A 14307-nucleotide genomic window follows, 5' to 3' on the forward strand; every position below is an offset into this window, starting at 1 on the left:
GGAGTATGGCTGAGCACTCCTCATTAAGTTCCACTGTAGATAGGTCTTCAAACTTCCTTTTGTTTGTTAGAAGTTCCTTTAAAATTTTTTCATATGTAGGCATCTGTGATATAGCTTTAACAAAAAGGTAAGTTAATATGCAGTTGTTTAAAAAGTTTAAGAAATTTACCGAATTATGCATCCATGCGGTCTTTCTTCAACTTTGCTGGATATGGAATTGGTGATTTATATTCCTTCAGCATTGGATTGTCATTTTTTTTTGGTTTTACCTCCTCTTCTTTGCTTCTGTCAACTTCTTGTGGTGGCTTCTTTTCAGATTCAGCTAACACTTTCCCACTCCTTAGTGTAACTGCTTTTACATGCTATTTTGGATTGGGTTCGATGTTACTAGGTAGACTTCCTGGTGGTCTTTTTTTCTAAAATCATCTTAGCCAGTTGCCTAATTTGATTCTCGAGTCCTTGGATCAACGCTTGCTGATTTTTAAGTGCAGTTTCAGTGTTCTAAAAATGAGTTTCCGCTACTGAAATAAATTTTGACATCATCTCCTCAAGGTTTGGCTTTTTCTCTTGCTGGTAAGGTTGTTGTTGGAAGCTTGGAGGGGGTGGTGGTCTCTGATTCCCTTGGCCTCCCCATGAGAAATTTGGGTGGTTCCTCCATCCTGCATTGTAAGTGTTACTATAAGGATTATTTTGAGGTTGAGGATTATTACCCATATAATTTAATTGCTCGTTTTCCATGTTGTGGTCATACAGTGGGTATTTTGAATTGCTCGTTCCTCCTTCACTTGCATTGCATTGCATTACTGGGTGAACCTGTGAAGAACTAAGTAAACCATTAATTTTTCTATTCAAAAGTTCTACCTGATTAGAGATCAAGGTGACCGAGTTGATGTTAAAAGTACCGGCTGCTTTCGTTGGCTTTATCCTCATGACTTGCCACTGATAATTATTCAGTGACATCTCTTCAATAAATTCGTAAGCCTCTTCAGGTGTTTTGTTATTCAAAGTTCCACCGGCAGTTGCGTCGATAACTTGCCTTGTTGAGGGGTTCACACCATTGTAAAACGTCTGAACCTGTAGCCATAAAGGTAACCTATGGTTAGGGCACTTTCTCAATAGATCATTGTATCTCTCCCATGCATCATAGAGTGTTTCTAGATCCATCTGCACAAAAGAAGAGATATCATTCCTCAAATTAGCCATTTTAGTCGGCGCAAAATATTTAAGTAAAAATTTTTCAGTCATTTGTTCCCAAGTTGTGATTGACCCTCATGGTAATGAGTTCAACCACTGTTTAGCTTTGTTCCTCAATGAAAAGGGAAACAACTGAAGGCGAATGGCATCATCAGAAACGCCATTGATCTTAAATGTGTTGCCAAACTCCAGTAAATTCGCCAAATGAGTGTTTGGATCCTCATCTTGCAAACCATCAAACTGAACAAACTGTTGTATCATTTCAATTGTGTTAGGTTTCAGTTCAAAATTATTTGCAGCAGCAGGTCTAACTATACTCGATTCAATTCCTGTTAAAGTAGGTTTAGCATAATCATACATAGTACGTGGAGTAGGATTCTGATTTACTGGATCAACAGCAATTGCAGGAGATAGCGGGCTTTCCTGATTTTTAGCCATCTCCTCGGTTGTGGTGGAAATATCATCCTCTTACTCTTCCTCTGTGTATCTTAGGTTTCGCCTTATTTCTCTTCAGTTTCTGCGAGCTATGTGATCGATCTCACTATCAAAAAGTAATGATCCCAACGGGTTTCTTCCAGTCATAAACTATAAAAACCTGCCAGAAGGAAAAAGAAAATTTAGTAAAATTAATTAAACTAAAATAAAATTTAAATTGCAATAAAATAAATGGCTAAAGTAATAAAAATTGAGTGTTCCTAATATTTTAGATCCCCAAAAACGGTGCCAAAAACTTGATGTGCATGATAAGTTTTATATTTATGATTAACCGTACTTGAAAACTCTCTATTATCACGATGAAGGCAAGCGCACCTATCGAACAGTAGTATAGTTTATAGCAAGACCGGAATGTTGAACCTACAGGAACTAAAAGTACTAGTATTAACTTTCTTTTTATTATCTAGCCTAAAAATAAAAGGGTTTGTTTTACCTAATCTAGTTAACTAAACTAAGAATGCACAGGAAGTAAATTGGGGAAATACTTTTGGGAAAACTAATTGATTTAGACAGTACCCAAAGGAAATTCCACCTAGACTTCACTTGTTATTTGACTCTGAACCAGACTATTTATTCACATGACTTGATTTGTATAAATCCCTAAGTTATATTATTATCTCTCTCGAGACTAACAATGTAACACCCCTATCCCGTAACCGTCGCCAGAATAGGTAAGGGGCATTACCGGACTTGTAACTCATGTCAGAACAGTAAAATTTTAAACTTTTTATTGAAATAAAGATCATTCATTTAAATAAGTACTAAGCACAGCCAGAGATAAAATTTAAACTTCACTAAGTAAACATTCAAAAGATGCCATTTTCGCATGGCTTATATACATTAACCAAAAATATTCTTCCGCCACTAGTCTATTCTATACATGCCATAAAATAGTTCTAAACATAACAGTAACAAGCAGTGGATAGTGATAGTGTGACTAGTTACTGACGATCCCCAAGCCTGTAGCTTCGCAATGAGATCTATAAAACAGAGGAAACAGAGTAAACGGAGTAAGCATTACAATGCTTAGTAAGTTTTAAGTAGTGTCAACAGATAACAATCAAATTATAACATAGTTGTTCGTATTTTTATTTCACTCTTCCTTCGGGCATACCATCCCTTTACCGAATATGCACATCTCATCATATACAATAGGTAGATAAACTTTCACATAAAAGTGAGCTCATGTGACATAGATATATCGTATGATTTCACATAACCTCTCACACTGATCCGATGTCACATAATCATAGGAATAGTCTCATAGATTGCTCTCGTATGCATCACATAACTACCTTATGATTTAGTGCAAATCAAGCTCACATATAAACTTGGAGTACATACCTGTTTAACCTTTCGCATTGAATATATTTATAAGCAATTCTTATTACGAAGTCTTACCCGGACATAATCTCCACACGAAGTTATCGGGTCTTACCCGGACAAAATCTCCACACGAAGTTATCGGGTCTTACCCGGACAAAATCCCCACACGTAGTCATCGGGTCTTTAGAGCTCGGATATAGTACGAGCATGAAGCTTACGGACATTAATCAGTGATAATATTCTCGCATAAAGCCTGCGGGGTTTTAACCCGGATATAGTACTGACACAAATGCCCTTCGGGACTTATCACATTTATACACTTTCACATCCATCACGTTGGCCACTCGGCCCTGTCACATATATACACTTTCACATTCATCACATCGGCCATTAGGCCTTATCACATATATACAATTTCACATTCATCACATCGGCCATTAGGCCTTATCACATATATACACTTTCACATTCATCACATCGGCTATTAGGCCTTATCACATATATACACTTTCACATTCATCACATCGGCCATTAGGCCTTACCACATATATACACTTTCACATTCATCACATCGGCCATTAGGCCTTATCACATATATATACACTTTCACATTCATCACATCGGCCATTAGGCCTTATCACATATATATACACTTTCACATTCATCACATCGACCATTAGGCCTTATCACATATATACACTTTCACATTCATCACATCGGCCATTAGGCCTTATCACATATATACACTTTCACATTCATCACATCGGCCATTAGGCCTTATCTCATATATGCATGTTCACATCCATCACATAGAATCCTAAATCAAAATATAGATTTTCATGTATTCACATCACAATTATCCAAATATACTTCACATACCACATATACTTTCACGTATACACACTGTCTTGGCTGAATCTACATCTATCATTTTCCAATATCACAATTTAGAATTCACGTATGGGTTTAATCAATAGCTTATGAGCAACTAAAACAAGTTTATCAAGGTTTACAACACAATCTCAAATTCAGCACAAGCTGTTTTTCCTGAGCAATAGTCACTAAATTATTTATAACTGGAGATACGAAACTCCAAATCACTTTCCGTTAATTTTCCTGAATATAGACTAGTATATCTTCCATCCATAAAATTTCCAGAATTTTCGGTTTGGCCAATCAATACCAGATTTTTCTTAAAGTTTTCCCTGTTTCACTGTTTGACTAATCTGACCACTCTTCACTACGAATCAAATTTCTCATTTTACAGAATTCAAAATGTGTTGTATTTGATTTCATTTGAAACTAGACTCATTAATGAGTCTAAGCATATAAATTTCATCTTATAACCATTTTGTACAATTTATAATGATTTTCTAAAAACAGAACAGAGGATTACAGTGTCATTCTGCGCTGTCTCACACAACTTTAAGTATCTCATTAACGGAAATTCCTTTGCTTACACGGTTTCTTTTATAAGAAACTAGGCTCATTAAGCTTTAATTTAATGTCTCATTCAGCTTCTAATTCAAATCCATAAATTTATGGTGATTTTCTAAATTCACGTTACTGCTGCTCTCCTAAGCAGACTATTTCAAATTACCCTTAAATTCCCAAGCTCAAACACTTAAGAACTTACCATTTGAGCTTAGAACATATCATGGCCACATCATATCTTATTAAATCAACTCATCATGTCCTATTATAATTGAATTTACTCAACGTTTAATCACTTAAAACTTACCTCGGATGTTGTTGAACGATTTCGGCGGCTATTCGATCACTTTTTCCTTTCCTTTATCCAACTTTGGTCCTCTAAGCTCTTGAGCTAATTCAAACAAATTTAACTTATTAAAGTCTCATTATGCTAGCTTATGGCCGAATATGACAATGAATTTGATAGGTCATATGGCCACCTTTAGCTCAAATGCAAAATGGTCATACGCATTTTTAATCACATTAAGCAATTTAGTACAATTCATCAAACATTTCCTCATGTGCACCTTTAGGACCAAATACACACATCATTAACCTAATATCAATTAACTAAGCACTTAACAAATTCTCCTTGAGCCGATTGTCTAAGTCAAGATAGGATCATCATTATGCTTACCTATAGCCGAATGTACAACATCAATCTATGCATTCATTCGTGTGGCCGAACATGCATGTCTATGTTGAGGCCGATTGCATACTTAATACATTCTACAAGTATGGTCACTTGTATTGACCAAATACCATTTTGTTTCAAGTTCAAAACTTGGCTAATACACATATATGCACTATTAAAACATCCTCTCCATTCCATCAATTCAACACATGCATTACTCATTAATATACAAAATTATATTCGGCCTTAGCACACCTCTTGCTGGCCGAATTTTTTCTCCATCTAGCAACATTTTATGTACTATGCCGAACCAAAAAGATCAAACACCTAGCTTAATCATTTCCAAAACACTTAACCGGCCTTTGACCAAGACTTTAAACAAAGTCTATGTTCGGCTATCACACATATGGGCAATCACATAATCAAACACTAAACCTTAACTTCCAAGCCAAAACAACTAGCAAATTCAACACATCCAACATAAATTTCCATGCTAATGACATCAAAACAACTACTAAGAATTTCAAGCTCCTTGGCCGAATTTCAATCTTCCAAAATAACAAAAATTTGAACCATGAAATAGGTAGAATTCAAACTAACCGTTCAATTTATGCATGAATTTCCAAGAGTAGCATTGTACATACCTTAATCTAGCAATCTCCTTAGCCGAAAGTTTTAACAACAAAAGGAAATTTCTTCTCCACCCTTTCCTAGCTACGGCAATGGAGGAATAAACCAACTTTGGTTTCTCCTCCCACTAACACATTATTTTATTACCCATACTCTTTTATTCATCTTTAATTTATTTAATACATTTTTATTACATATTTCTCACCACTAATAAATATAATAATATTAAACCATGCATATAATGCCCATACTTATGAGCTTGGCCGGCCACTAGCATTAAAAGTGGCAAATTGGCATGCAAACCCACTTATTTGCATCATTCAATAATTAATCACTTAAAATAAGCCACACATATATTCAAAGCTTCTCACATAAGTCCTTTTTATTTAGAAACACATTCAAATTGACAAAAATCAAAGCATTCAAATTTCACACATGCATGATCACATATTTTAGACATAAAATATTATATTCAATTATTTCTGCAACTCGGTTTAGCGGTCCCGAAACCACTTCCCGACTAGGGTCAAATTAGGGGTGTCACAAACAATGTCTAACCCTAGGTTGATTAATTGAAATCTCTTTCTAATTAAAACCCCTAGTGTTGCATTAACTCGATCTATGGATTCCCTTATTAGGTTTGACCCTAATTCGGTAGATTTATGTTGCCCTATGTCTAGGGGTGCAATCAACTCCGCTTAATTATGCTAGAACTACTCTTAGACAGGGACTTTTGCTCCTCTGAATAAGCACATCAATACTTGAATCAATATCCTGGAATATTAAGACAAGAATTAAGAACACATAATTAAGAACAAATCAAGTATTTATCATATAGTTCAGAAAATAATAATAAGATCCATCTTAGGTTTCATTCCCCTTAGATATTTAAGGGATTTAGTTCATAGGTGTAAAAGAAAACATCTCAGAAGAATAATAACAAAACATAAAGAAAACCTAAAAACCCCTGAAGGAAATTGAAGGGAGGTCTTCAGTCTTGAAGGAGAATCCGGCTTCCGCGATGGATCAATTAGCTTTCTTCGAGTAATTCCTTGCCTCCTACTCTGTGTGTGTGACAGTCCTAATTAGACCCTAGTCGGAAAGTGGTTTCGGGACCACAAAAACCGAGTTTTATAAATAATTAAAAGTTATATTCTATGTTCATGATGTGAGTAAATGCATGTGTGAAAGTTTGAAGCATTAATTTGGTCATTTTTAAGTGAATTTATTAAAATGGACTTATATGAAACACTTTAGAAATGTGATAGGTTAATTTTTATAATGGACTATTAGTGCATGTATTAAAAAGAGTGGTTTTGCATGTCAAATTACCCATAATATATATAGTGGCCGGCCAAGAAATGATGATGCTCCACTAATTCTAATTTAATTTAATTTTTAAGTTAACAAATGATTTAAATAATTCTAATAAAATGAATTAAAAAAAGAAATGATAGGGATGAATAATAGAAGAAAGAGAAGAGAGAGAGGGTGTTCATCTTCTTCTTCTTCTCTCAAAGTCGAAACAAAGTGAAGGAATAAGGGGAAATTTACCCTAAAGCAATTCGGCATTTTCCTTTAGCTAGTAAGAGGTAAGTTTTGAATTGTTGATTTGGTTTTATGATATGTTAAGTTAATAATTGGATGCACTCTTGGTAATGTCAAGAAAGTTGAAACTTTTATGGTGGTTTAGGCATCATGCCGTGAATCTAAGTGTTAGAATTAAAGGTTATTTTCATGTTGTATAGAATAAAAGGGGGATGATAGTATGGAATGAAGATTTTTTTGAATAAGTAGTTTAGTAGCACCTTGTACATTTGGTTATATTGAGTCTAATTGGAATGTTAATTTCTTTCTCTATGATTATTTTCCTTGTAGGTTAACTGGTTCTTTGATAGGGCCGAATGAATTATGAAGGTCATAATAAGAATGTATGAAGTTTAAGGTGCGAATTTTAGTCTTGGTGATATGGATAATTCGGTTGAAATATTGAGTATGGGAGTTGCCATTTTAGGTTAAGATCAAAAGAATGATTAATAGGCATTAAAAGGTTAAATGTATGAAATTTGAAGTATAAGAACTTATAGGTAATTACATAGGTAATGTTAAATTTAATTTGGTATATTCGGCCATATAGGTGTATATGTTTGTGATATTATTTTTAACTCTCTATAATCGATTAAAGGAGTAATATTGGCTTATAAGGTTGAGTTGATTCATGATTTTGTATATTAGAATTAAATTACCTGAGATTAAGTTATCTTAGTAGTGGTAGTACATTCGGCCTTGAAGCATTAATCGAACATTAGTTAAGGTTTTAATGTTTTGAACAAGAATAGTTGTGAAATGAAGTGAATATCATTAAATTATACATATAAGTATCCAGCAAGGTAATTAAACTACTAAATGTATTTATTCTAGATCAAGAAATCAAAGGGGGAGAATCAAACAAGGGCAAAGCAAAGACAGTTGAGTAGTCGATTGGGAATCATTTTCATCCAATATAAGGTAAGTCCTTAAGCATTTTTGTAAGGTTGATTAGTTTGTATATAAATAATACTAGTGAATCATAAAAGAATTCCTTTTGAGAGGTATCCTTTTGGAGTGATTTCCTATTTATTAATGTGACCATATGTGCTATTTGAATTAAGTAAATTGCCTTAGCATAATGAGTTAACATATGGCACTATGTGTGCGGAATTAAGTGGCACTATGTGTGCCGATTTGGATGTTGAAGCATGAGAGAAAATCCAATACACTATGTGTGCGGTTTACTATGGCACTATGTGTGCGAGTGTAATAAGCACTATGTGTGCAAATTCGGTTGATAATATAAAATGTGCTTGAAAGAACGAAGTGATAGAACTATTAACTAAAATATTGAATTTGAGACATGTGCTGTGTATGTATAAATTTATCTAGTGCATCATTGTTCCATGCTTTGAGGAAATGGATCTAAATCAATTGGGTTGTTTTGGTATTTGATTTGATTGTAGGACTTGGCATGAGATTGAACCGAAAATCTAAGAAATTATAGCATCGTTCGGTATGGTTGGAGTAATTGATTTTGCATTATTTGTTTTCTCTTATGATCTTTTATTAATGGACGGTAGTGTAATGCTTATGACTTACTGAGTTATATACTCATTTGGTGTGTTTACTTGTTACTTATTTAGGTTTCTTTGATCCATTTTGTGTGCTCGGGACCATCGTCGAAGTCATCACATCAGCTTGCAACTTTTTGGTATCCTCTTCTTAGTTGGTCTAAGAGAACATTTCGGCATGTATAGGCTATTATGTTTTTGTTTGAACTTTGTTATGTATACTTTTAGCCATGCGAATATGGCTTAAATGTTAAGTTTGGATTTGGTTATATTTAATCATACTATAACTTGTCTTGGCTTTAATGTTTAATGCTTTTAATGAATGATATATATATAAATTATACATATGTTTGAGGGATTGAAAATGCTATTAAAATCTTGACTATGTATATTTGAGTGATTCGATTAGGACATGTTTATATAAGTGATTAACTGCGATATGGTTATTGTATATGATCTTAGTTTTTAAATTGAATTAGCATAATGGATTGTTTGGTTATGTCTGAATATAACATGCTATCGTATGATATGGTTGTTATATGATATAAACTCATGTAATGATTTTGATTGAACTTGATAATGATTAATTATGTGTGCTGGCCATATATGAATAAGAATCGTATAGAGTGGTAAAAATGGATTATGCGATATTAAAGATGAATTTAACGAAATGAAGTTGATGGAAGTAATCTCATAGAAACTTTACGATTAAGTATTTGATTCGGTAATATCTCGTAACTCGTTCCAGCGATGGAAACGGGTTAGGGGTGTTACAGTGTGTCTTTTCTAGGTATCTCCTGGGGTGTTTATATAGGCTTTAGAATGCCTAAGAATCCTCCAAAGCACCCTTTTCCGATTAGAACTAGACTTGGGCCCAACAGAGACACGCCCGTGTGCAAGTGCTTCAAATCGTGTTAGAGTCTGTTGAATATCCACGGGCGTGTAGTCTACCTATGTACGAAAGTCCAGACCGTGTCGATTTCTCATGTTGGCTCATTTTCTCTGTTTTTGTCCCGATTCTGGTTCTTTTTACTCTCCTATGCTCACCTAAGTATAAAACATAAAATTAAAGGATTAGGAGCATCACATTCGACAAATCCAATGATAATTCATCCAAAAATGTGTTAAGAATGGGGTAAAAATATGTATAAATTATGACTTATCAAGGTACTAGGAGCATTAGTAAGACCGAATGGCATTACAAACCACTCGTACAAAACGTGTTTAGTTTTAAATGCTGTTTTCCACTCATCTCCCTCACGCATCTGTATTTGATGGTAACCGCTTTTGAGGTCGATTTTGGAGAACAACTGAACACCACTTAATTAATCGAGCATATCGTTTAGGTGCGGTATTGGATGACGATATTTAATCGTGATTTTTTTCACGGCACGACAGTCAACGCAGATGCGCCAAGTCCCACCCTTTTTCGGCACTAATAAAATCGAAACAGTACACGAGCTAAGGCTCTCACGGATGAATCCTTTTTCAAGAAGTTCATTCACTTGTTTTTACAGTTTCTTGGTCTCCTCAGGATTACTACGATAAGCCGGTCAGTTCAGTATGGACGCGATGGGAATGAAGTCAATTTGATGTTCTATTCCCTGAATAGGTGGTAAGCCACTCAAAACTTCGTCGGGGAATACATCTTCAAATTCCTGGGAGAGAGAGACAATATAAGAAGGTAAAGCAGCATCTAATTCATTAGTATTCAAATATGATTCCTTGTACATGATTACAAGAATGGGCTACCTCAACATGAAGGATTTTCGAATGTCTCTCTCTTTTGCATACACACTCATTTTTGCACTCTTTTTTTCTTCACTCTTTTTGTTTTCTTGATCTTTATTCTTTTCTCTCATTTTTACAACTTGTTTCCCTTGTTTCTTTTCACTCATTTTTCGCACACCTTTTCACTCTTTTCTTTTTTTTCATTCTCTTTAAATTTTTCAATTGAGTCACGTAGTTTCACTTGATCTTTGTATACTTGTCTCGGTGTCAAAGGCACTAAAGTGATGTTCTTTCCTAAATGCTTGAAGGTGTATCAGTTGATGTAGCTATCATACGCCACTTTTCGATCAAATTGCCATGGATGGCCAAGCAAAAGGTGCCCGGCATGCATGGGAACCACATCGCAGAGAACTTTTTCATTGTATTTTCTGATGGAAAATGACACCAACACTAGTTTTGTCATCTTTAACTCCCCGCCATCAATAAGCCTCTAAAGCTTATACGGACAAAGCTGTTTCATTGTAGCCAAACCAAGTTTCTCCACCATAAATGTACTAGCGACATTTGTACAACTCCCGCCATCCACAATAATGCTACATACCTTGCCTTACACAAGACAGCATGTATGGAAGATGTTCTCGCGTTGTTGTTTGTTCTTCACGCTTTGTAAACTTAGGCTACACTTGATCACTATAATTTCACCTTTGACGCATATTCAAGTTCACTTTCCTCTTCACTGGTAGTGGTGTCGGACTCCTCATCATTCTCGTCTTCCGAATCAATTTTGCCGTTGGGTTTCAACACCATTGTACTTCTGTTAAGGCATTGACTAGCGATGTGCCCTCATCCCAAGCACTCAAAACACTTGATGTCCCTCATACGATTTGGATTGGCCACTTCTTTGCCTTTGCTTGATTCACCAACGGGTTTGTTAAACTTCGTAGGATTGTTTTGATCCTTCGGGCGGTTAGGAAAGTTTCTTTTTTCTTGTACCTTGTCCCCACTTTGAGTTGTTTGCAGGGTTGGAATAGGTCCAAACAGAGCTTTTCTTCTTGAGTTGTTTTTCTACTTTAATTGAGGCATGAACCATGTCGGTCACCTCGACATAGTGCTGCAGCTCCACCACGTTAGCAATCTCTCAAGTTAGCCTGGCTAGGAATCTACCCATGGTTGCCTCACGGTCTTCTTCAACGTCCGCATGAATCATTGCAATTTCCATTTATTTGAAATAATCCTCCACGCTTCGATGGCCTTGCATAAGGTTTTACAACGTTTGGTATAATTCCCGATGGTAATAAGACGGGATAAATCTCTTTCTCATCACAGCTTTCATCTCGGGCCATATAAAAATCAGCCTCTCTCTATTACATCTTCAATTTGTTGTTAGTTGGTCCCACCACACCATGGCGTAGCCGAAGAATTCGATCGCCACCAACTTGACTTTCTTGGCCTCCTAGTAGTTGTGGCAATAGAATACCAACTCGATTTTTTTCCCACTCCAAGTATGCCCCCGATCGGACTTGCCTTGGATGGGTGGTATGGAGAGCTTAATATTCTTCAAATTGTCATCGACTCGGCCTCGATCCCTTTGACTCCGGTTCCATTGACCTCGGTGACGCTCACTTTGATTTGATCCTTGGTCACTTTCTAAGTCACTTGGGTCATACAAGTCGTCTTCGGGCTTCCTTGCTCGACCTCTTTCACGTCTAGGGCCTTGAGGCATCCTTTCTCATTGCCCCCTCTCTTCGACTCGATCTAGTCTTTCGTTTATGGACTCGATTTCATTACGGAACATCTGTTGGATTTCCCTTAGGAGGGCTTGCTGGCCTAAATGAAGGACTCCTCCACCTACGGGAGCCATGTTCCTTATAGGTTGTCTAGGTAATCCCTCGTTTATGTAACGTTCCAGACTTCGCGACATGTTGTAACCTCACCACAATCCTCACAAGATCTCTCAGAAAGAAAGAATGATGGCACTCGCACTCGTGTTTACGCTCATTTGGCTTTTTCCTCCACTTGATTGTGCTCACTCACTCTTGCCATTTTACACTCCTTTTTTCTTTTATAACCTCGTAAAGGATTTACTAAGGCTTGATCTCTAGTTTGGGAGTCCGTTTCAAAAAGGGTAAACAATGGATATACGTACATGTTTAGGGTTGGCTGAAAGAATTGGGATTGGGTACAAAGTGTGGCATTTATATGGATAAGAATATTAGAAAAGAAGGTTGATCGGGAACTATACTGATTCAAGGGCTTCGAAGTTCAAATAACAAATAAATTGTATAAACCCCCTTTTTTATTTCAAATTTTTTTAATTACAAAATAATAATTTCAATGTAATACTTTAATTTCACGAAATAACTTTTTTTTACTCTTTTTTTACGAACCTACTCTAGGGTCGCTCCGAACATCTGAACTTCTCGTTTTGGGTAGCTCTGATACCAAATGATACGTACTCGCCTTGGTTTAATTTGAGTCGTATGTAAGATGTTCGATCGTCTACGAAGAAGTGTCGTTGGAAGTTGAAGGAAGAAAGTAATTTCAGTTTAGGAAGATTTGGATGTCTAAGTTTGGGTTCAAAATTGGTAAAGAAGTTTAGGTTCAAGAAGGAGAAGAGTTAGGATACTTGTGTAACACCCCAAACCCGACCCCGACGTTATGGCTGAATCTGATGTGCCACATTGAAGCTAAAAATCCATGTTTCGTTTTAGTGCTTTAAAAACAGACTTTTGTTAAGCTCACAAAGTGAATGGGAGTTGGGCACCAGGTAGGAATCCGTAACAGAGGAGGTGAGCCATGAAGGTTGCTTAAGTACCAAGCTCTTCTAATGGATCCAATCCTAGACATGCCTACAACCATTGCCACACTTGGTTAAATCAAGTTGTAATTTATTTAAGTTGAAATCTTTGATAAATCGGATAATCGTGGCGTAGTGTTATTTTGAAAACAATTATCATTTTGAAAACATGTCCTAAGTCTAGCCCATTTATTAACAAACAGATTAAAGTTATTAAAAATAAAATAATCCCTGAAAAATAATTAAAATGGCCTTATTACATCCCAAAACCAAACAATAATATTAATAAGATAAAACTTATAAAGAAATAAATCGGCTACTTATTGCATTTAAAAGAAACAGAAACAGTAGTGTGGCCATCTCCGAGTCCCTCGCAGCTCCAAACCATCTAAGCTTAGGGATTACCTGCACAGTTAGAAACGAGTGAGTTTACGAAAACTCAGTATGTAATCCCAATAACAAACAAGTAGTGAAAACACAGTATCAGTACAATCTGGGCCAAAGCCCTATTCAGTCTCGACATATACTGGGCCGAAGCCTTTCGTTTAACGGTTACTGGGCCGAAGCCTTTTCATAAATCATATCACTGGGCCGAAGCTTTTATTGTAAACGGTATGGCCCATAGGCCCATTTCAATAACACATGAAATATCAATAAATGTATGCAAGCCCATTTCAATATCACATGAAATACCAATGAATGTATGCAAGCCCATTTCGGGAGACTACTCAACCCACCATCCGCTACTCTCCACCCGTACCAACCAACACACCATGTGAGGAATAACTCAACCCACCCAACCAACACACTACTGGTAGCATAGCTGCTTTATCATATATCTGGTGGCCTAGCCTCTTTAATAACTGGGGGAAAGCCCTTTTCGGTAAGCTGGGGTAAAGCCCTTTTCAATAAACTAGGGTATA

General features: G+C 36.0%; 1 non-coding gene across 1 annotated transcript; it reads left to right on the top strand.

Annotated features, from left to right (window-relative positions):
• Positions 1-1090: 1090 nt before the first annotated feature.
• Positions 1091-1197, top strand: LOC121210444 (small nucleolar RNA R71). The gene has a single exon (XR_005905561.1). It is a non-coding gene; the product is annotated as a small nucleolar RNA R71 (small nucleolar RNA).
• The last annotated feature ends 13110 nt before the right edge of the window (positions 1198-14307 follow it).

This window comes from Gossypium hirsutum, chromosome A11 (genome assembly GCF_007990345.1).
Source record: "Gossypium hirsutum isolate 1008001.06 chromosome A11, Gossypium_hirsutum_v2.1, whole genome shotgun sequence".
In the NCBI taxonomy this organism is placed as follows: domain Eukaryota; kingdom Viridiplantae; phylum Streptophyta; class Magnoliopsida; order Malvales; family Malvaceae; genus Gossypium; species Gossypium hirsutum.